Source organism: Dermacentor variabilis, unplaced genomic scaffold (assembly GCF_050947875.1).
Source record: "Dermacentor variabilis isolate Ectoservices unplaced genomic scaffold, ASM5094787v1 scaffold_13, whole genome shotgun sequence".
NCBI classification, from domain to species: Eukaryota; Metazoa; Arthropoda; class Arachnida; order Ixodida; family Ixodidae; genus Dermacentor; species Dermacentor variabilis.
This window is the reverse complement of record NW_027460291.1, coordinates 4,320,349-4,343,071: the sequence shown is the minus strand read 5'-3', so window position 1 is coordinate 4,343,071 and position 22,723 is coordinate 4,320,349. Positions and strand designations below refer to the sequence as shown.

At 50.6% G+C, this 22,723-nt stretch overlaps 1 protein-coding gene across 4 annotated transcripts in view; it reads left to right on the top strand.

The window, feature by feature from the left end:
* The window catches only part of LOC142566742 (uncharacterized), a 653,003-nt gene that overhangs the window by 138,328 nt on the left and 491,952 nt on the right, over positions 1–22,723 (top strand). For 2 of the 4 annotated variants that reach the window (XM_075677616.1, XM_075677614.1), the window contains exon 2: positions 11,227–11,348. The exons of the other annotated variants lie outside the window; for them this stretch is intronic. The gene's annotated coding sequence lies outside the window, so the exon portion shown is untranslated. The remainder of the gene's footprint in view (positions 1–11,226; positions 11,349–22,723) is intronic. 4 annotated transcript variants of the gene reach the window in all.

Genomic DNA, 22,723 nt, shown 5'->3' with positions numbered 1-22,723 from the left:
TTTACGCGGTCATCGAACAAGATGTGTTCATGATTACGTGTGCGTGCCTGACACCGTGCTTCTTAATTTCGTTAGTAAGCGGATATTTACAAGTTTGTACTGCCGATACAACTACTATCCTTACTTCGTATAGCTATCTGCTGATTTGCTATCACAAATGGTTATACGCCTTTCGGGCGAAACTGCGACTGTTTCTGAAGCTCTTGCTTCTAAAAAATGCACGTGACACGTTACTACATTAGGACAATGTGTGGCCTTAGCAAATGCTAGTGCTTTTTTCTCAAGGCGCACATCTCATCAAACGAATCCGCTTATTTGAGCGCACGAATACGTGCGTGCGTGTGTATCGATGTTTTGAGATATTCGTGTCCGTAGCCTTCACGGAAGAGCTCGGCTGCAGAAGGGATCGTTAGAAAGGCTCTGTCAAACTGCTTTTAATGCGAAAGCATTATACGACTGTCGGTTTTTTTTTCCTCTTTTCTGCATGTGCAAATTTCGTTGGGTTGCGCGCTTGCCCCTGATTCGCTCCATCTTCGTTGCCCGCGAAACGTTTTCGTGGTCGAGTCGCTTGGGTCTCGCGGCTTATATGGACACCGCAAAATGTGAAACAACGGTGTCTTCGCAGTAGAAGGGTGGAACGAGGGGTAGTTCATTGCACGGAGAGAATTAGCAACGCTTCCATAGACAAGAATGGCAGCGAGAGCGGCGCTGCTGTGCCGGCGTTGAGAGCGCCGCATTCGGGGCAAAATTCAACAAGCGGGTGGTACGCCTTTGCCATCTTTGCCACCGCCTTGATTGCTTCTTGCACTGCGCGTGTTTGGGCACGTTTCGTACAGCGCGCGGTGTGTGCCTACGTGTGTGCGCGTGGGCGTTTTATTCGAAGGACGATGTATAGTCTGTTTCACACTTAGGGTAAAACTCGGAGCGCATTGCATCGCGATGCGGCGAGCGCTTGAGTCAGGTGGCGGCAGCAGCTCGCGCAGGCGCAGGTGCTCGAGGGGCGGGGTCTTGAACGGTGTCGTCCGCTACGCCGGTGCGCGCTGGCCGCATTGTCGCGAGGCGTCCTGCTGTCAGTTGCAGTGCGCCGATCTCATGGTTACTGCGTGAAATTAGCCGGTATTCTTTTCTAAGCGTTGTGTGACACCCACTGATACGCCTCGAAGGTAAGTTCATTGCTGAAACGTGCAGGGCAGTCACAGACGACGTACTGATTCCATACATTCTTGACGGCCCGTTCCTGGAAGGCGACTATATATTCTAACACGATAGGCCGCCGATCCACACTGCTCGTGTTGTGCAAGAACTGCTGCAAGAGCGCGCTGTCACTGTCTTGGTGTGGCCGCCTCAATCTCCGGGCGCCAACATCATTTAAAATGTCTAGGGCTCGTTGAAAGTATCGCTGGCGCACCCTCCCCTCTATCAGTCGCCCGAGGATAGGCTTTGGGCCACCATCGTCAGCGAGTGAGACGTGCTACGAATGAACACATCGCTGACCAAGTCACTCTACACTTCACTGCCTTCCAGGAAGAGCGCTGTCATCGCGGCCGCTCGGGACATGACGAGATACTTAGTGAAACTCGTAGCATGACGCGTGTAATTCCCCGCCGGCGGGCAGGGTCTGTCTGGTGTAGTGAATGATTGTCGAGAAATATCACTTCCACCTCATTGCCGTAACCTTTAAAACATTCCTTTAATCGTATCCGTTTCTTTCATCGTGTTCGACCCCCATAGTTATCATTGTTGAGTTCTTTGTTTTCCTTTCGAGTAAAATAAAGACTGAGCACGTTGCGCGCACATCTTGGTGTCTCTTGTCGCTGCTTATTACGGTAGCACACACAGTGAAGAAATATACGCGCACTCGCTCAGTACCCCGGCCCTTCGAAAGAACAAACGAAGCATGCTGTCAAAAGAAGTTTGTGGAACTCAATTATCGCCTATGAAGGCTCAGAGTTTGGCGTCGCACAACGTTTAGTAAAGCATATCAGCTCAGTTCCCGCAGTACCGATGAAGTCAGGGCACTCCCCCTGACAGTAGCACCCTTCCCGACAATGCGGCCAGCGCGCGCCGCCGTAGCAGACGACGCACATCACGACTCCGCTCCTGAAAGCGTCTGCGCCTGCTAGAGCTGCTGCCGCCGCACGACTCCATTGCTTGCCGCATCGCGATGCAATACGTTGTCCCTGATGGCGACAACGGACTTCCTTCGCGACAATGTGGGGAAATAAACAAAATATATCGCTGCATAGCACAAGTACAACATGGGCACACAACTTTAACTAGTAAGTCCCCTACAATATAGAACAGAGGCAGCAATGTAAATAGCTTGGCCATTTTTTGAAAGTGCTCAAGAGACGGAGCTGAAAGTATTAGTAATCATTTCTGCTTCAGCAATGCGGGCACGACCAAGACGTGGGCGTGTATCGTCCAGTGACTCGATTGATCGGTGCAGTGGTGATGCAGGAATGAACTCCGGTCATGTTCAATGCATCGTGCACGTATTCAACTTCTCGGCACGCATGAATTTAGGCCACTGCTAGCGCATACAACAGAAGTGGTTTCCATTCTTCGGCAGCGCACATACAAACGAAACACGAGAAATAAGACAGGACGAGCGCTGGTCGAACAACTGAAAGATTTTATGTGAATTAACCCTTTCGGCCCTGGCGTCGTCAATTGATCGCACAAAGTAAAAAGTGTTTCTCACGTGTAAAACCAAAACTGAAAACAATAATTTTTTGTGGGGTGTTCCTCCGAGAGCCCTATCGCCACTGCGATCAGCAGCGGAGCATTTTGTGGACGCTCACGTGATGACGACGACGAAGTGTTTGTTCGTACCATGGCTGAGCAGCCTTCGGCTAAGTATCGACTTTCACAATGTATAACTTTTGAAGTCTCGAGTACTTGTGGCTGATATTTTTTACATTTATTTCCTACTGTTAGCGTAGGCGGCATGCGAAAAATTGTAGGCCTAACCTGTATACTTTTTCTCTTGTGCCCCTTTGTTTACATGTCCACCTTTGACGACATCAGGGCTTAGTGGTTGTAAGTCGTGCGTTCCTCACTTTAGCCGTATTCTCTTCATATTTTTTTGGTGCACCGATACTGGCAGCCTTATTTTAGTGGTGCCATGTCAACGCTCACGACGCTTGCAAGAATGCACGGATAGACTCTTTGAAAAACTGGACGACGTTAAATTATCAGACGTGGAAGGCGAGTGCGACGAGTCTGGCGGCAGCGGTGACGAGGGGGACGACGCGCATGTAACCCCGGCGGAGAGCGAGTGTGACAGTTGAGAAACTGATTCGGTTGATAGCACACAACCAATGGCAAGCGGCTGGGCGAGAAGGCCTTTCAAGGTGCCAGAGACCTTATTCAAAGGGGCCGCTCATGAAGACCTTCACATGGAAGATGACATATTCTCACCATTTGGTTATTTTAGCCGTTATGTCCCGAAGAGCGTCCTTACTGAGCTTGCTGAGAAAACAAATCAGTATTCTGTTTTTCAGTTTGGCACGTGTGTAAGCACGGATGAAGATGAAATCAGCCGACTGGTGGCTCTCCATCTGATAATGGGTGTCCTGAAATGTCCAAGGTTTCCCCTATATTGGTATCCCGCAATGAGAATTGCTAACATTGCATCAAGCGAGATCTTGCGCAACCGCTTCGAGAAGCTGCGCGACACTCCTCACATTGTTGATGCGAACAAGCCGGACATCAATGAGAGACTCTGGAAGGTGAGACCTCTGCTCAAGAATTTGCAAGCAAGGTGCCATGATCTCAAGGTATAGGAGCATCTGTGCATTGATGAGCAGATTGTCCCTTTCAAGGGCCGTTTGGACATAACGCAATATGTGAAGGGCAAGCCTCACCCTTGGGGTGTGAAGGCCAACTCACACCGATGCTTGGGCACAGCGGTGTAAAATGGACGGTTGCGCAGGGAAAGTTGGAATTTATTGTGAAAAGTGCAAAGTGCCCCTGTGCTTGACGAAGTCCAGGGATTGCTTCAAGGACTTTCACATAATGAAATAATCAATATTGTGCTTAGTTTTTGTTGTAATAGCCGCATAAAATGAACAAAATTTTTTTTTCATTCCTACACCCACTGAGCCCTGATGTCCCTTTTTGAGGACATGAAGCCAAATTGGTGATTACTTCACACACAAGCTTTATACTTTGTGAGCATGTCATTTGAACCTTCAAATTGAAGAAAATGCAAGGCGAAAAAATCTGCGGTAAAAATAAAAATTCCAGGGGTGAAAGGGTTAAAGATTATATACCGAGTAACTATTAAATTCATGGGGGTTACATATAGAAACCGTCATACACTGAGGAGTGATCAATGAACGAGCTCGCTTCGTTTGTCAGTTGTTTACTTCGTTCGGTGCACCGCAGTAATCAATGCCTGTCGTCTGCTTTTTTCGTATCATTTTCTTGTAAATCGGCAGAATTTCACTGGTGGCATCAACCCTTTCGTGTTTACATTGCTGTCGTGATAGAAAATACAATCATAATTTCCGGCCATCCAAAGAGGCGCCGTCACAAACAAGAGACGTTTCCCGCGTAGCGCGAAGTGAACGCGGGCGCGACCGCGAAGTGAAGCGGTGGCGGAAACCCGTTGGAGGTGAAATCGTTCCGCCAGGGGAGAAACGAGCGCTGGCGTCTGGGATGAAACTTGGCGTCGATGCTCGCCGTTTGAATAAGCAGTGCGCGAACACAAGCGCGCCGATTGCGCTGAACGCACCAGGCAACGTCGTCGTCCCCTTCCTCTAATATTTAAAGGGCCCCTGAAACGGTTCGGACAAATTTTGTACTGTATACGCGTAGGGTACAGCTGAAGATAATCATTCGCACCACAATTTGTGCGAAACGCCTCATAAAAAGATAGCTACCGACCATTACAAGTTACCCTCCTTCATACCATGCATTTTCTCCTCAACTTTCAGGAAGGCCTTAACGCCAGGCCAAATGAGATATAAAAAAAAAGAAAATGAAATAACAAACAGAGAGGAAACGGCTTGTCTCAGTGTAAATATAGGCGGCGCGCGATGCCTCGCTGCAGCTTTTCATTCTCCGCCAAGTGGTTACTTTGATGACGACGCTGTCTGTGCACAATGGTCTTCCGGTTCCTTTTGGATTTGAGTTAAATGAGGCAAACGCAGTCCTTGTGTTAGCTCTTGCGGAGACACTTTCGCCGTTCCGGGACGTTAATCGTGGGCCTCGCCAAACGACCTGTGGCGGGTTCCTTGAACGGAATGTTGCCAATGGATCCGGCGACGCACAGCGGCATTTGGGAGCCTCCCCTCCGGTGCCACTTTAGCCGCCTTCGCTTCCGTCAATAAACAACCGCGACGCCCACCGCGCCAACAGAAGCCCGATCGCCTATTCCCAGCTTGACGTTTTTCGGGGTCGTTCGCACCGCATTCTGCGCTCTGTGCTTGACCTCTGAGCTGTGACCTCTCAGTCATTTGTGCTAGCAGTCGCGCCGGGATGGTAAAAAGTGCACGTCTCTTCAACTGTGTCCGAATACAGTCACCTAGAGAACGTCAGCAAAATTAGCCCCAAAGAAGTAAAACTGAACAAGGACAGATGACCGACGGCGTTTCGATGGCTGCACTCATGAGCTCCGCACTATGCGTAACCCGCCTCTGACTGGCACTGGCCCATAACCAACGTTGCCCGTCGATACTTGCCGAAACGTAGGCGCCGCGTTCGGCCGTCTAAGACGCTTGCGTGCTCTCCGCTGCAAGTTGTCTGTATTTTAAAGCTTTTCACGGCAACAGTTTTCTATGAGCCTTTCTATGAGATTCGCGCCGGTGTCTGTAGCCCGCCGCGACGGAACACACTGCAATGCGACAAAATGTACCAGTTACCAACAATGTATGCGCGTGTCCTCGCCCGGAGAAGTATTCTGCAATGCTTTCCAGTACGCAAAGTGGCTACGTCGTCACTCCTCGGCAGAAGAACAGACTTTGGGCTACCAGGTGTGTTACCGCAACCGCTTAGGTGATGTGGGCGCAAGCAGACACATGGGGGATGGTGCGCAATTTCAAGTGAAATTTCATTTAGAAAAGGTCTTCGTAGACGAGTTTAACAGCACAAACAAGCGACGCAATCAAGAACATACGAAGTCAGTAAGTGAATTCGTGTCTGCTCAGATGACCTTGAAGCGCTGACTCAGCTTGTTTCTACATCTTAAAAAAAATATGCCATCTCGCGCTTGCTCCGTTTATCAAGGATTGCTTCCATGATCTGCCACGTGTCCTTAACTCCGTCTTTCTGCATCGCATGGATGTCGCGTCATCTGCACGCTCTTCGATCCCGCGACACTCGCCTCATGTCTCAGCCTCTTGTGTCCTTTTGCTCTTTCAGGTGAATTCATTTTCGCCGCCGCTGACCGCACACCACTGGGATTAACTTGGTTCATTAGAAAGATACGCGATTGCATAACCCGATTTTCAATGCCTTCATTGGCTCGGAGAAGGTTAATGGATTAAAGCGGTTTAACGTCTCATAACAACTCTGGGGCTGTGACAGACGCCGTAGAAAGCGCAAATCGTAGGAAGGATATATAGCAGATCGTCTAGCTTACAAAAGCACATTCGTCGAGATGATCGACATCCGCTACGGTTCTAAATGATAAGAGGTAGCAGGCACTGAACGCCTATGCAAACACACTCACCAGTTCTTACTTCTTAGTTTTTTTTTCCTTTCTTTTTTTCAGTATTGTGAGCATGAGAGCTTCGTTGGTTGAAAACGCGCGGACATTGTGCGTTGTGTTCCACACGTATCACTCAACCATCTCAGATTTTCTCGTAAAAAATCATGTTCGTTTACTACCTTACTCACACTCATTTCTCAGTAGGTTTCTTGTCGCGTGACGAGCTTTCAAACCTTGTTCAAGTACCGGAAACATCGTTCTGCGAAAAAGATTATAAGAAAAGTGATGATTTCACTGTGTGATGCTACACAACATGGTCTGCTCAATTGGCAAATGTTCGTTTTCAATGCGTAGTGCTTGCTGTCGATTTGCAACTTCGGTCGAGAAAACGTGCTTTATAAAAGAAAAGTTTTGTCAAAAATTTGCCAGTGTCGATGTTTTACTGAAAAGAAAATACAAATGAATTATTTATTCTGTTTAGTTTTTCTTTACTGTCCTAGAGCTAGTCACAGTGGAAATTCCCTTGCGTCAATGCATCATACGTATTTCCTAAAAAAACATTACAAACATATAAAAATGTCGGTTTTGGTCCACTTTTAGCCCTGATTTTCGTAATGAGGTACTCCATATACCAATATGACATCAAGCGCGTTATGTAGGCCTGTTTCATGGCCTCCCAGTTCCGATATTTTGTCTTTTTAATTTTTTTTTCTTAAGGGAGATGGGAATGTTTGAAAGTGGCTGCTCAACCCCTTTCGGCACAGTCCCGCACCACCACTTCACAACACAATGGATATTGCGTTTCGGGCAGTCGGCATGCGCAACGTGGGTCTGTAACAACTTTTTTCTTTTTTTCTTTTTCTTAAGCCCCTCAGGGCTTCATGTATTGCCCAGTCCTGAAAGGCATCGTAAAAGGCCTAGTATTTCTGTCGTATGCTTAGCTTCCAGAAAGTTACAGAAGCAGGGAGTGGTAGTAGAAAACTTTATTGACAAGGAAAATAAAAGACTGTAGGAGAAATATACAATAGGTGGCGCCTTTATTTCAGGACTCCACTGGCGTTTACCGCGGCCTAGCCTGCGCAACGAGTTTGCGCTGCTGATCAAGCTCCGAGCTGAGCAGAGAGGTCTCCCATTGCTCCTTCGTTCTATGTGTTGTGATGTCCGGGGGTTTCGGGCCCTTACATCCTCATGTAATGTGGTATGCATCTGGCCGGACTTCGCACCACGGGCATTCGCCTTTGTAGTGCTCGGGGAAAATGATGCTGTATGTGTAAAGATTGGGGAATGTAACGCTCTGGAGTTGCCTCCATTCCCGAGCTTCCTGAGCGTTAAGCTTCTTATGTGGAGGGGGAAAGTGCTGTCGTTGTGTTCTTAGGAAGTGGAGTCGTGTGTTGCAGGTGACGGGAACATCGGGAAGAAAGCTTGAGTCATGGTTAGAGCCCACTCGGTTGGTATGTCCTCCAGCTAGTGCATCCGCGACCTCGTTGCCCTCTAATCCCGCGTGACCAGGCACCCACGTTATCTGATATTTTAGGGAGGAATTGGCGCTCATAGAGTAGGTTACTATGCCCAACAGCTTTTTAGGCATTCTGCCTGCAAGTAGGAGCTGACAGGCTGCTTGGGAGTCTGTCATCACGTGCACATCCTGGTTACGGGCGTCGCCGTACTGGATCGCCAGCAGGATTGCTGCCACCTCTGCTTCCGTGATCATCCTGTGTTTCAAGGAGGCGCTGACAGCCTCGTTGTGGGAGGAGTTCATCGCAACTGCCGTCGCCCGCGTGACCTCGCTGTGTTTTGCTGCGTCGACGTACACCGTGTGGGGGCTGCGTGCTGCCGTCCCCTTCAAGTAGCCTATTCAGGCCGAGCGCGTGCCCGACCCGGCTGCGCTTGACATGTTTTTGGGAATGGGGAGACGTGCACCCGCGAGTAATATGTTGTTGGGAGGTTGGTCGTGCTTTGTATTATCTGGACATCTGCCGGGCAGCCTACCCGCTCCAAAGTTTGCCTACCGGTGTCCCTGCGAAGGAGGCGTGCACGTTGCGAGAGGAGAACAGCCTCCTGGATCTCCTCGAATGAGTTGAAGAGGCCCAGGGCCTCTAGTTTGGCATTCGAAGTGTAGATAGGAATGCCCAGCACATGTTTGTACGCAGTACGTAACATGGCATTGACTTTGGTGAGTTCTTGTCGAGTTAATTGCAGGTACGGTAGGCCGTAGGAAAGACGACTCACCACAAGTGCTTGGACGAGGCGTAGCGTGTCCTCCTCGCGCATGCCTGTCCGGTTGCGTGCCACTCTTCTGATCATTTTGGCGACTTGCTTTGTCGTGGTGAATAGCAGCTTCATAGCGTGGGTGGCTTTTCGATTACTCTGCAGCCATAAGCCACGGATGCGCATCTTCCGGGTCTCCCGCACGGGGACGCCGTGTAGGATGACCTGAATGTCTCCTGGAGACTTGTAGTTACGCCTTTCTATGTGAATGGTCCCTGACTTTTCCGGCGTAGTCCGCACTGGGAGGCCGCGTCCTTGACGCAGGTTTGCTGCAGGGTTTCTTTTTTGACCGCCAGAGAGCTTTGGTAGTCCAGATAGTCATGTCGTCGGCGTACAGTGTAAATCCAATGTTCCGTACTGTTTGAAAGCTTCGGGCCACGCCAACCATGATGATGTTGAAAAGGAGAGGGGAGATAATCGAACCCTCAGGCGTGCCTTTGTGCGGCATGTCCTGGGGGTCCGAGCGTGTAGCTCCTATACCGATCGTAGCTGTTCTGTTGGATAGGAAATTTTGGACGTAGTGAAAGACGCGTTCCCCACAATTTAGGTTGTTAAGTTCTGTGAGGATGACATCGTGAGACACGTTGTCGAAGGCACCTTTGAGATCAAGGGCCATCAGAAGGTGCTCCCGTCCGCTTGGAACGTGCGCCAGCACCTCCTCATTGAGTAGAAGAAAGGCGTCTTGGGTAGATAGCCCAGATCGGATGCCGATCATGGAAGGCGGGAAGAGGTTGTTGTCTTCGATATAGTTCTGCAGACGAGTTTGGATCACCCTCTCGTAAGCTTCCCCAGACACGACGTGAGGGAGATTGGGCGGAGCGCCTCAAGTGTGGGCAGCTTCCCCGGCTTTGGGATCACGGTGATTTCGGAGTGTTTCCATTCTTGAGGGATGATATTCTTTTCCCAGAGCTCATCGTTAATGCACTGAGTTAGATCCTGAATTTGGTCCTTGCTGAGGTTGCGTATTATGGCAGTGGTGATTTTGTCCACACCTGCCGTCGTATTACGAACGCAGGATCGCGCCGCAGTGTACATTCTGCCGTCGTTATTGGGGCGCCCAAAGCTCGATTTGGGGTGCCGTGGTAGGTATTTGTGCTAGGTGTTGTAGTCGTCAGTTCCTACGTATCTGTGGCGGAGCGCTGCGAGAAGAGCTGCGTCGTCACCTGGGAACAGGTGGGAAATTCGCTTGAGTGTACGGGTCGCTTCGGTCTTGGACTTGGTTGGGTCTATCAAGATTCTGAGAATTGCCCATGTCCGAGACGTGCCCAAAGTGCCTCCCAGAGACTCGCAGAACTGTTGCCAGTTCTGATGCTAGAGTTATGTGGCGTACGTTTGTGCCTCTTCCGTGAGCTCGACTATACGTGTTCGAAGTTGTCGGTTCAACTTTTGGGTCTTCCAACGGCGAACGAGCTTCGCGCGCTGTTCCCATAATTTTAGTGGGTGCCTGTCTACCCCAGGTGTCTCGTTTATGCGCTGTACGACTTCGGTGGCGGTGCTTTGAGCCTAGCGAAGGGCCGCGCTCCAATCCTGGATAGATTCTATATGTCCCGTGGGGAATTCCCAGTTGCGAAATTTTGGCCAGTCCGTTATTCTGGCTGGCCCAATGCTTCTCGGGTTTTTGGATGAAGGGATAGAGGTGCTTAGGATGCAGTGGCCGCTCCCCAATGTTTCGATTAGGTTGGTCCACTTCGAGTGGCTTACGTTCTTGACCAGGGTGAGGTCAGGACAGGAGTTTCTAGTCATACGGTTTCCCTCTCGTGTGGGAAAAGCAGGGATAGTTAGGAGTTCCTGTCCTATCGCGTGTATAGATTTCACTATAGACTGACATCTTGCCGTGTTATCGCAATACCTCCACTCTCTGTGGGGCGCGTTGAAATCTCCTACCATCACGAGCTGATTACACTGCGCTTTGTGAGAGGTGGCCAATAGTATATCTTCGAAGTCCGTTTTCCTAGGCTTGGGGGGTTTGTACACGTTTATGATAAAGGGGCTTGCTCGGCCGCGCTTGTTGGGCACAACCTCAACCGTCAAGTGTTCGGCGTCCGGTCCTGGTAGGGCATGTTCGACCACAGTTATCTCTTTTGCCACTCGGATGGCAACCAATGGCATCAGGGGCTGAGTGATCGTGTAGTATCCCGCCTGTGTGGGGGCCTTATCGGCTCCCACTTCCTGCAGGCAGATAAGGTCTGGACGGATTGGAGTGGTGACAATGAATTGTTTGAGGAGACCCGCTTTGCGCTTGTAACCTGTACAACTCCACTGCCAAATTTTTATGTGTTCTACATTTTGGCTGCTTTCAGGGTGCGTGGCCATCTTGGACGTGTCGGAATGAGGTGCGACCCGCATCGCTGCTAACTGATCTGGTGCGACTGCGTAACTGCGAGGGGCCCTGGCCGTTTTCGTCCGACGAGGCTCGTTTACGGTACTGAATTTGAAGTGCCTGAATTGCAATTGTGTGTTGATTGAGAATAGCCTCGTGTCGCGCGAGCTTATGGTGTATTGTTTCTATTTTTTTCCGTTAGTGTTTGGAGAAGTGTAGAGATTGAGACTTGCAGAAAGCTCATTATCCGTTCTCCAGTGTCGCGGAATATTTGAACGGTTACGTATTCCGTCGGTTTTTGCGAGGGGTGGTTCTGCGTCTTTACGTGGGTGCAGGGGTGCTTGGTTCTGTTTGAAGACCTGTCCTAATTTGACCATTAGGGCCTTAATTTTCGTGTTTTGGTCGGTTATCATGGCGCTTTGTGACGCAATAGTATTCTGTGGCTGTTGGAAACGGGGGTGGTTTGAAGGGGCGGGAAGTCCCTGTACTCTCTCTGCCCAGCTCACCTGCTTTTGGTCTTGTCGTGTTGTCTTCTGAGCTCGTTTTCCTCCGTCCGCTGCCGGAAGGGCCAGGGGTGGGACTGGTGTCTTCGTGCGGAGTCTGGAATTGGAACGGCTCCGTGAGCGGCTCCCGCTACGACCTGTAGTGTCCTCGTCATCCGATGAGAACCATCTGTTGTTGTAGATCCTGGGTCCGATGTCTTTACGGGACTGGTGAGTCATCTTCTTGGCGCCTTTTTTAGTGGCAGGTCGTGGTGGTTCTGGCCAGCTTTAGACGTTTTGGGCATTCCCAGGTTCCCGTCTCATGCTGGCCGGCACACAGTCCGCACTTGGGTTGGCACTGATGTGTTAGGGGCGGGTCCTGGGCACCGCACAGGCAGCAGACTCTGACTTTGGGTGTCGGGCAGACGTCCGGGCGATGTTCGGGTGGCATGCATATCTGGCAGAATTGCCTGGCTAGCCTGTACGTGAAGCACGGGTATTCGCAGCCGTCGTAGTATACGTATTGGTGGAGTTGGGGTCCTTCGAGCGTGAGAAGGGCTGTCGTCGAAGAGCAGAGAATTCTGGCGTCTAAGACCTCGATGCGTTTGTCTCTGATGCGCATCCCCGCCATGAGGGTGTCGCGTGTCTCCTGGGGATCGAGTCCGTGAATGACCCCTCGGAGTGTGGTTGCTGGAAAGGGGACGTACGCTCGCATGGGGCTCTCGTCTCGGTGGGTGATTTGGCAGAGTTCCGCCGCTGTTTCTTCGTGCGGGGTACTGATAACGAGGATGTTGGACCCGACATGAGGTCGGAGTATGTATTTGCCTTTCACCTTGGTCGGGTCTCGGCAGCAATGAACGAGCGCTGTCCAAATGATCCGGGTCAGGTAAGTCTTGAGCGCAAGCCCACCTGTCGGTCGCATGACGACTTTGATATCATTTTTTGGAAGGGGATGAAGCTTGGGACTGCGAGTGCCTGGTTGTCGGATTGCGTTCGATGACTGTGCTGACGTGTTCGGCGGGTTTCCGCCCACGAAGGCAGACGAGTCCGGAGTGGATGAATTCTGAGCTTGCCTGGCCTGTCTGCGGAGCTTCTTTGCCCGTCGCTTGTTGAGTGCGTGCTGCCAGCCTGGACCACCGCCAAGAGGTGAGCTCGCATTCTCCACGGACGAAGAGGACAGAAGATACTGGTTGTGCGGGGAAGTGCCACGGGAATGCATTTCGGAGTCGTCGTGGAACGGGTTTGGAGAGTATGCATTCGGGTAGGTGCCGGATAGCGGTGTCGCACCGCTCGACGACGACCCAGTGGCCATTTGGTGGTCCTGTGACCCCACAGGAAATTAGTTCGATGAAAATCACCAACACGAAGCTCGACAATGAGGGGTGCGAGTCGAGCGCAAGGCCCTCATACCACGGCGCCGTCGATCCGGCAAGCAGGTTCCGCACCGAAACCAGTCGGGTCGGTAGGGAGGCGGTCGGGGCAGCCGGCTCACAGCAGGCAATGGTGGGGAGAGATACTCGCAGCTTCCGGTGTCGGGCGGGAGCCCATCCGCGCGCGTCTGCTCCGGTCGGTGGGCGCGGAGCGAGTACCAGACGCAGGGAGGTCCGGCGAGAGTGAGCGCTCTCGGAGTTCGTTTCTTTTTCCCAGCCATTTCTTTTTCTTTATCCCACTCGAATTGAGACGCCTCTCTGGAAAGCTTCAGAACACACACCTGAGTCAGCATTCCGGAGATGTATTCTACACGTGCGAATACAAAAGAAGAGATCGGTTAACAGGAACACGGAAGCTTGAAGTGATTTATAGTACTCGGTTAGTGATCGACATGTTAATCACTTCAAGCCCCCAACTTCCTGTGAATCACTGTTAATCACTGGTACACGTGAAGTGTTTCTCGCGGAAACTATAGATTTAGAACGTGGTGAAGCAGTGTCGGAGAGTTCTACCGCGCCCGCTGCGCCATAAAAAAGCGCTGATAAAGAGTCCTGCAGGGCAGTTAGGCGAACGTTATCAGTCAAATTAACTGTAATGTCACATTCAAGACCACTAGAAAAACATCTTCGCCATCGTCCTCATTATTATTTGCCTACGTCGAGAGCACTGCAAGAAAAACGCCTCTCATTTGGTTCTGTTAACAATGATGTGCTGAGCGAACGCAATAAACGGCCGCGATTTTTCTGATTAAACTAGCTCCAGACATGGAAAGTCGAGTTTGATTTGGCAAAATTTTCGCTTGGACCTAGTTTCCGGCAGAGCGAGTTTTTAAGTTGGAGACGTTGTGTTCCTGCTTCGCAGAGGGCGATGTTACTCTCACAGACACAGCGCCATGTCGAGATCGTTTCCAAATTGTGAAGTTTTCTGTTTGGCTTACCTGGAAGGGCTGCGCTAAACGTATGTGGCGGCAGGATACCTTGTTTTTTTTTTCTTGAATAGACGTTTGCCACCTGCGGCATCGTGATGTCTTTTGGAGGTACGACAGGAAGACAAGTGAAAGACGATACTCATACTAGCTTTTGGGACTGGGCAAGAGAATCCAGCCCATAGGCGCCGACTTCGATGGAGGGGGGGGGGGGAGGGGCTAAGAACCCTGAGACCCCTCCGCCGCCCACTGCCCCGAACTATTGCTAGCGTTAGATCGTGAGTTGGGGGGGCGCGGGGTGGAGGGATTGATAGCGCTGCCATCGAGACGCGCAAGATCGCAGTCACATTTTTTCCATACTTTGCCTGCTTTCTTGCGTGCTTTCAAGCCTGAAAAAAAAAAGGAAAACGCTACACAAAAGATAAGGTCTTGGAAACAACTTCATTGAGTATTTGTGAGCACGCTCTAGAAATTTTCATATACAATTTATGCTGAATAGAGATATTAAAAACTTTTGCGTAAATAAATTTAACAATTAGTGAACTCATTTCACTGCAAGAAATGGTGTAACTCAATTTTGTTTAACATTCTAGGGTTTTGCGTGCCAAATTCGCGATATGATTATGAGGCACCCCGTAGTGGCATACTCCGGATTACTTTCGACCACCTTTGGTTCATTAATGTGCGCCTTAATCTATATAAGATCACGAGTATCCTTAGATACGAGTGGAAGAGCGCAATGCCCTTTCTCATTGACGTGTCGTTCTGCAGTTCCCGAAGATATCGAGCTAATCAACTCGATCACTACTCTTAAGCTGCCGGATTTCAAGTTTATTCGCGAAAGAACCAGTCGTGTAGGTATAATGAAGGAAATTCTGAGGTTTTACGTGCCAAAACCATTATCTCGTTAAGAGTTAAGAACAGCCTCGGGATTTCTTCACCGGGTAAGCAGTGCACAGTACACCGACGCTTTGTGCACTCCGCTCCCATGAGAACGCGGCCAGAGTGACCGGGGTCCACCTAGTTAGGACTTTAAACGTTTTCTTGAGAGGTGTTGAGATACGTGGAACAGAGGAGGCTCCCCAATAGGAAATTTCACCCGGTGAACAATAACGGTCACATGCGAGCACCTCTTACCTGGCGCGGCGAAGCACCGGAGAAGTTGACAGCGACACGATAGCGCAAATTTAGAGGCGCTCTGCATACTTAATGCTTGTAGGTTGCTACAGACCGCGCATTTGTCTACTGAAGCGTTCTTCTCTGTTACTGGTTGTCGCCGCCTTCCGTATAGCCCTTCGGAAGAAACGCAATGAGGACTCTTGCAGCGTTCTCTAAAAATTAGAGCGGCCCTGTTACCGCAGTGCAGGAGAAGGGCTGCGCAGTAACGCGCCTGGGCGTACAATCAAAGTAGTGCGCGCTGACGCAATCGCTCGGCCGAGGACCCTCAGGCGAAACGAACGGAGCGCGATTCCCGTCGTTTCCTTGTTCACGCACCGCCGCTTCGGATGTGCTCCGGCTCAATTTACCGCGGACAGAATCCGGTCGCTGCTTTGCGAACTGTTTGCTCCACTTTAGTAATGACAGCCACGCGGCTAACAATGCCGGAAGAGGGGAAGTGTGGCGACGCGTTCAGCCGCCATTTCTGACTGCAGAGAACGGGCTGTGAAAAGTAGCGCGTCGTTGCCAATTTAATCATCGGCCGCGCGAGATGTGGGAGCGCCGACAAAAATGGCGGTAGGGAAAAGACAGGGGGCAGGCAAGTAAGCGTCTGACGGCGTATACGTCAAAGAAAATGACATTGGGAAAAGTTCGTCTTGTCTGGCGCGACAACCGAAAAAGAACACAGTACAAGCATTTTGGTTCAATGGTTGGTGAATATGGCAGTGCGAAAATCCAAGCAAAATCCCCTACCCGGTGGAATAAGGTGCGTTTTCATCACACGTGAGAAAGGTAGCAACCAACGTTAAACACCAGCAGCGCTATGCAGGAAACAACCAGTTTGGCAAAGTTCGGCACCTCTGCGACCTCTGGCGAAGCCCTCAGATGAATGACCTAATGGTATCAAGTGAGAACAGGTGGAAGGCGGGAGACGGAAATTCAAGACGATGAGCAAAACGATAACAAGGTGAAAGCGGGCGCCAACGTTTCGACAAGTGGACTTGTCTTTTTCGAGGCGACACATGCTTTCCTCCTCACAGTATATATAGGTTAGAAGAACCTTTAGAAGAACCCTACCTATATATAATTTGCCGAGTAAAGCATATTGTTACGGGGATGTTGCGAGTATAGAAAGAATATATTTACAATATATATACATGTTGAGTCAGATTAGTTAAGATGGCTGACCAACAACAACACGCAGCAGCCAGCGTCTCCGATCCTTCTTCTTCCTCTCTCTTCTTTCATCCTTCCTTAACAGGATCCCCGGGTGGCAAAGCGCCGTTTTAGCGCATGGTAGGCGAAGAATTGTAAGTGAAGTATGGATTCAGCCGCGAAACGTGCATGACGTCAACAGGCGTCGGACTTGAGGAAGCCTGAAACTGTAGCGGCAAAACCTCATAATTCACGTCGTTAACTGGACGTAGGACTTCATAAGAACCTGTGTAGCGAGAAAGAAGCTTCTGGGAGAAGCCAACCTGACGACGTGGTCAGTTGCAACACGCGGCACAGAAGAGAGGACTCTTTAATGATAGCATCAACTGTATAGCAGCTCTTGCACATGAGCAAATTAGAGGCGGCGTCAGCAATGCCCTTAAGCACGTGCCCGACCTTTTCAGCTTCTGTTATGTCGTGATCGGCTTTACGACGAAGTGCCAGCACGTCCTGGATGTACGAGACATAGGACTCCGTAGGGGATTCAGCACGGTAGGCCAGTTCCTGCTCGGCGGCAATATTACGGCCGGCTGGTTTGCCAAACAACTCTGCCAACTTGTGTTTGCATTGTTCCGAGCTGGTTAGCTCCTCTTCGTGGTTTTCGTACGACACCTCTGCCCTGCCTCTTGGGTAGAACAATATGTTAGCTAGCATTAGCTTTCGGTACTATCTGTTGATTCCAGTCACGCGTTCGTACATAGCCACATACTCTTCGACGTCGGCGCCATCGGTTCCGCAGAAAGTTCCAGGATCCTTGGGTTGCACAACCACAACCGAAGGTGAGAGCAATGTAGCTGGCGACGGTGATGTTGGAGGCGGCAACGACGTTGATGCCGCGTGCTCACCGTCATTCATGGTGCGGATGGTGATGCGACGTCCACTGCGGGCCTCCGTTTCCAGCCGTGGTACCCCTCGCCTCCCACCAATATGTTACGGCCATGTTGCGGGTATAGAAAACTATTTTTACAATATATATACAGGCTGAGTCAGAGTAGTTTAGACGGCTGACCACCAAAAACATGCAGTAGCCAGCGTCTCCAATTTTCTTCGTCCTCTCTCTGCTTTCATCCTTCCGTAACAATATGTTGCCTTGATAAAGACAAGTTCACTTGTCGAAACATTGGCTCCAGATTTCACTTTGTTTTGCTAATGGCATCAAGACATCAAATTAAACTCTCAGCATGCATCCAATTTCGATGCCTTATCTAGGTTCACTCTTGGGTTATTACACTTGGCCATTACCTCATGGGAAAAAAAAAGGACGAGTCACATAGTAAAATCGTCGGTGCCTTCTTTCATTTGTGTACTGTTCCACCCAGTGAAAGCAAGTTATAGAAAAAAATGTGGGGCCGTATTCAAGAAGTTCTTGATTCATAAATCCTTTATACCACTGGCCAACCGCCTTCTCTAATGACATGTCCAGCATCGGTATTGGTTGATCTTGTTTTTTTTATTACGAACAATTCTAGCTTGAGAACTCTTGGGGAATAAGGACCGTGATCTTTAGGCGTATTCCAAAAACCGAAAGCGTTAACGTGTGAATGCGCTACGTCTGCACTGTTCGCATTCGACGGTGGCTGAACAGATAATGCCAGTCGAGGTATATGTACACATGGTACCGAAGGTGCCATAAATACCCATACGTCCTGCAATGGTGGTTTGTGGAGGCGCGGCAGCGTCACCTAAATTTCGCGGGGCCAACTAGTCAGTGGAAAAGAAAGAACAGTTTACCGTTCGAGACTTGTTGCGCCAAGTCGTCTATTGCCCCAGCTCACATCACATCGCATACACAAAGCACGCACTAGTACAAATGAAGCGTAAGTGACAATATTCCTCGCAATATGGCGTGATAATGTAACCTGGATACAGCCATCTGTTTATATAGACCTCATTCTATAACGGCACTGGTGAGCCGTGGGAGTTTTCCGTGATTTTACAGGAATGGCTTCACGCAGATTTCGAACTAAGTACCATATGCATGTGTCAGTAGTACCAACACAAATCAGCGATTTTGGTTTTAAGATAAATTCAACATTACATTGAAGTAATTCGCAAAAACCACACTTTAATCTTCACTAAAACAGCACGTGTGCACTTGTAGTTTCTTTTTATTACTGAATACATGCAAAAACTTAATAGTTCGTGAAGAGGCAGCTACAGAATAAAGTTACTGATCAAATCTTACCTTTTATGGCCACGTGTAAGAAAGTTTTGTCTAAAATACGTTGCTAAATACGGTAATACAATCTAGGCATATCCCAGCACGCATCGCCACAAGCAAACTATACAAGCCTGGACAGTTTAGTACTCATAATTATTCTTAGATGAAAGTAAACAGCCTTTGACCTCACATTTTCAAATTCTGATAACATTGTCTCTACTCTTCCCAACGTTTCCATTGATGACGTATTGGATGCATGATTTTCATCAACTATAGCGTTTCGCCCCTCGAGGTCGCACTTCAACCGGACAACCATAATTCATATCGCTGCTCATTCGTTTCCAGCCTCGCCTTCGCGACCATGTGAATTGACCTTGGATAATGTGCGAAAGAGGTCGCACGCTCGTGCCGCACCCCAGAAAGGCTAGCCACTTGCACCAACTGCGTAGATAAACAGTGGGGCAGTGACGGTATCCCGATTATAAGCGGCTCTGGCGCGCAACCACGTCCAGGGGCGCTGTAACGTAAAGCTGTTCCAAACTTTTCTATTCCGATTCGGCATTCAGCCCTCCACCATTGGTGAAAATTTTTTGGACCACCCCACTTCACTTGTCAGTCACGCGACCTCACGAAAACCGCGATAGCTCCCAATTTGACATGACGTGTACACACTGATTATGCATGATTCGGCTCAGCCGCCGTGTGGGTTGGTAGTTGTATGCGCATGTGTGCGTGCGGGTGAGATGGCTGGCCTCCATTAGTCCGTCCGTTTGTGCGTCCGTGCTTCTGCGTCAGCTGTGGCACGTTTCAAAGTAATCGTACTTGTTAAATGTAATCGCACGCCTATAAAATAATTTCACCGATGATAACGATACTCCCTAATGTGCGTAATTCAAGCGCGGCTTGATATGTGTTTTCATTTCGCGATATAATGGCTGGCGCGGGCAACCTGTCTCGTGCGGAACGTTGCCAACGGAGCGAAGTGTCGCGCGACTGCCTCGCTCATCCGGAGGTGGCGAGAGGAAGCGCGTGCGTGACGCGTGGGCGCGGTTCACAGCCGCCGCGCTTTGTTTCCACGCACACGACGCGCTCCACCTCGCGTAGCCATCGTCGCCGCAGAGCCCGCCTTGCGCAGTGCTTCTCACGCTTTCGCCACACCCTCCCCTTTCCGACTCGTGGTTCCACACACCTTCGCTTTCCTCTTCGGGCGTTCTTCGCTATCGCTGTTTTTCATATACCGCTCCGCGCTTGTGGAATAATTAAAGGGCTACGACCAACGCTCTGTGGAGGTCACTTCGCGAGTGCGACTACAAAACTGCTGCGTGAGACTCTTTCGGGCGGCGGCGTATACAGCGGCCGTGCACGCAGGAGCCTCGAAGGAACGATTCTCACTCGTCGGGGTTCGCTTCAAGACTGAACGTTTATTTTACAAAAGACATCGCAGTGACTAGAAAGGGAAGAGAAAAGAAAATACAAAATACGAGTTGTCCGTTGGCCGCACCGACGCCTTCGTCCTTCTCGGAAGCGCCGGCCATTCGCGCCCAGCGGGCGGTCCGCCGAAAACACGGGGCACGGATCAGATTGTGGGTCGAGGCGCCGGTCGGGACACCAGCCCAGCGGGGTGCCCCCTCGTCCGTTCGCCGGCTCCCTCTTGGTGCGTCGCCGGGCCCCCAACCACGGTTGCAAGAAACGCGCGACGGTCGCTACCAATTCTCAACAACCTCCCCCGCAATGAGCGTCGGCTCATTCCTCCCCTAGTTCAAGCGGGCTGAGGGCTTGGACCGGTCGTCTCAGCAGCTTGGTATGCCTAGCCGTTCAATCAAGTAGTGGGCCAGGCGTGCGCCGATCAATGCGCTCATGAGCTCCAGCCGTGGTAGTGACAAACGTTTGAGTGGGGCCACTCTTGATTTAGCCATCAGCAAAACAATGTGCATTCCCTGATTCGTCCTCGATTTAATATAGGCAACGGCACCGTATGCCTTTGGACTCGCGTCGCAGAACACATGTAATTCCGGCTTTGCGCTGTCGTTCTTTATGTCCTGCCCCAATTTTCTGGGAACGGAAACATTTCTGAAGTCAGGGAGCTGTTGACACCACTTGTTTCACGTTTCGAGAATGTCTGACGGAAGTGGGTCATACCAGTGAGCCCCTCGTTCCCATAGGCTCTGTTACGTTTCGCCTACGACGCGCGGTTTAGCCGGCGCGGCTTCGTTCAAAGCGGCAGACATTTTGGCCCGTTCGGCGCCGCCGCTACGCCTCCCTGCCAAGCGCGTCCAGGCATGTTCCAATGCCACGTGTCTTCATGGGCGTGTGTGAGTGTATGTGCATATTGGTGCCCACGCTTGTCGAAGCGCGGCAGCCGGGGAGAGGAGCTCCCAACAACTGTGAAGCAAGGGGGTCCGAGCGGCGCCAACACGACGGCTGCTCCTCCTTCTCTTCCCATTGTGCCCACGCTTGTCGAAGCGCGGCAGCCGGGGAGAGGAGCTCCATACAACTGTGAAGCAAGGGGGGTCCGAGTGGCGCCGACACGACGCTGCGCCACCTTATACCATTGTGCCCGAGCGGCACCGTCACGTGCTCGTCTATAGAGGGGTTCCTTCTTGCCCTCAACTGCGAGAGTATAAAAGCAGCTGCCCCCGGACGCCAAAGGAGGGCTCCGATTTCTTCTGTTGAGTAACGTGCTCTCCCGTCTCTCTACTTCGGTCAACCTGACCGCCAACTCTTTGCGATGTTAGAATAAACAAGTTGTTTTGTTGTTACCAGTCGACTCATGCTTTGCCGGGACCTTCGGATGCTTCCAGTTGTACCCCAGGCCGCCAGGCCAACGCTACCCTTGGGGCTTGCGACCCAGGTGCAACAACGGGCGTCAGCGCCGAGTTCCCAACAACTCGTACCAGCGGTGCGATTCTAATAACTGTCTGCCAGCGGTGAGATCGCGACAACGGAGGCCAGCAGCGAAGATATGCAGTTGACTGTATGCTGAGCAGCTCAACGACCATCCGGGAGCAGTGCAACGAGCCCTGTGTGATGACTGGTTGCCTGCATCAGAACGACTGCGCTGGATTCTTGGCTACGAGGTTTGGTGAGTGCGGGACTTTCTTCTTCTGAGCTTTGCCAGGCTTTTGTTAGTGTCAGAAACAGAGCTGGTAATTGTGGTTGTCGTTGCTGCCGGGTTAGATTGCGGCAAGACAATAATAGGCAGTAGAGAAAGCAGCATTCAGAGCAGCCATGGATTTGAAGTCGTTGCGCAAACCGAAATTGTTGGAGCTTGCAAGAGAGTTGGGTCTGGATGTCTCAGACAAACTCAGAAAACCAGAACTGCTAAAGGCTATTCTTGAGTTAGAGGCTGAGGATGACGAGCTGTCGGAATGCCTTGAGACTATTGAGGAGAGGTCAAAAAGACAGGAGCGCGAACTTAAAGAGCAAAAAGAGAAACAGGAGCGCGAACTTAAAGAACAGAAAGAGAAAGAAGAGCGTGAACGTAAAGAAGAGAAAGAAAAAGAAGAGCGTCAACACGCTTTGGAAATGAAGCGTCTCGAGGTAGAGATGGAACGCGCTCGTAATGGAAGTCAGGCACACGGTGCAGGAGAACGAGTATTGTTCAAAATGACTGACCTGATGCGGCCGTTTAAGCTTGGAGAGGACATTGGTTTGTTCCTGGTTAACTTTGAGCGAACGTGCGAGAAGCAGGGGTTCTCTCGGGAAACGTGGCCACAGCGCTTGCTCACTTTGTTACCCGGCGAGGCGGCCGACGTAGTCGCTCGCTTGGATAGAGAGGAGGCAGAGGATTTCGACAAAGTGAAATCGAGTCTGCTAAATAAGTACAGGCTGTCAGCGGAGGCTTTCCGTCGGAAGTTTCGGGAAAATGAGAAAGGCAGAAGTGAGTCATACACAGAGTTTGCGTACAGGCTTATGTCAAACATGCAGGAGTGGCTCAAAGAAGAGAAAGCGTTTGGTGACCACGATAAAGTTCTGCAGTGTTTCGGGCTAGAACAGTTTTATAGTCGGTTACCTGAGAACGTGCGGTACTGGGTCTTGGATAGGCCAGACGTTTGTACGGTGGCTAAAGCCGCTGAGCTAGCCGAGGAGATTGTGACGCGTCGGG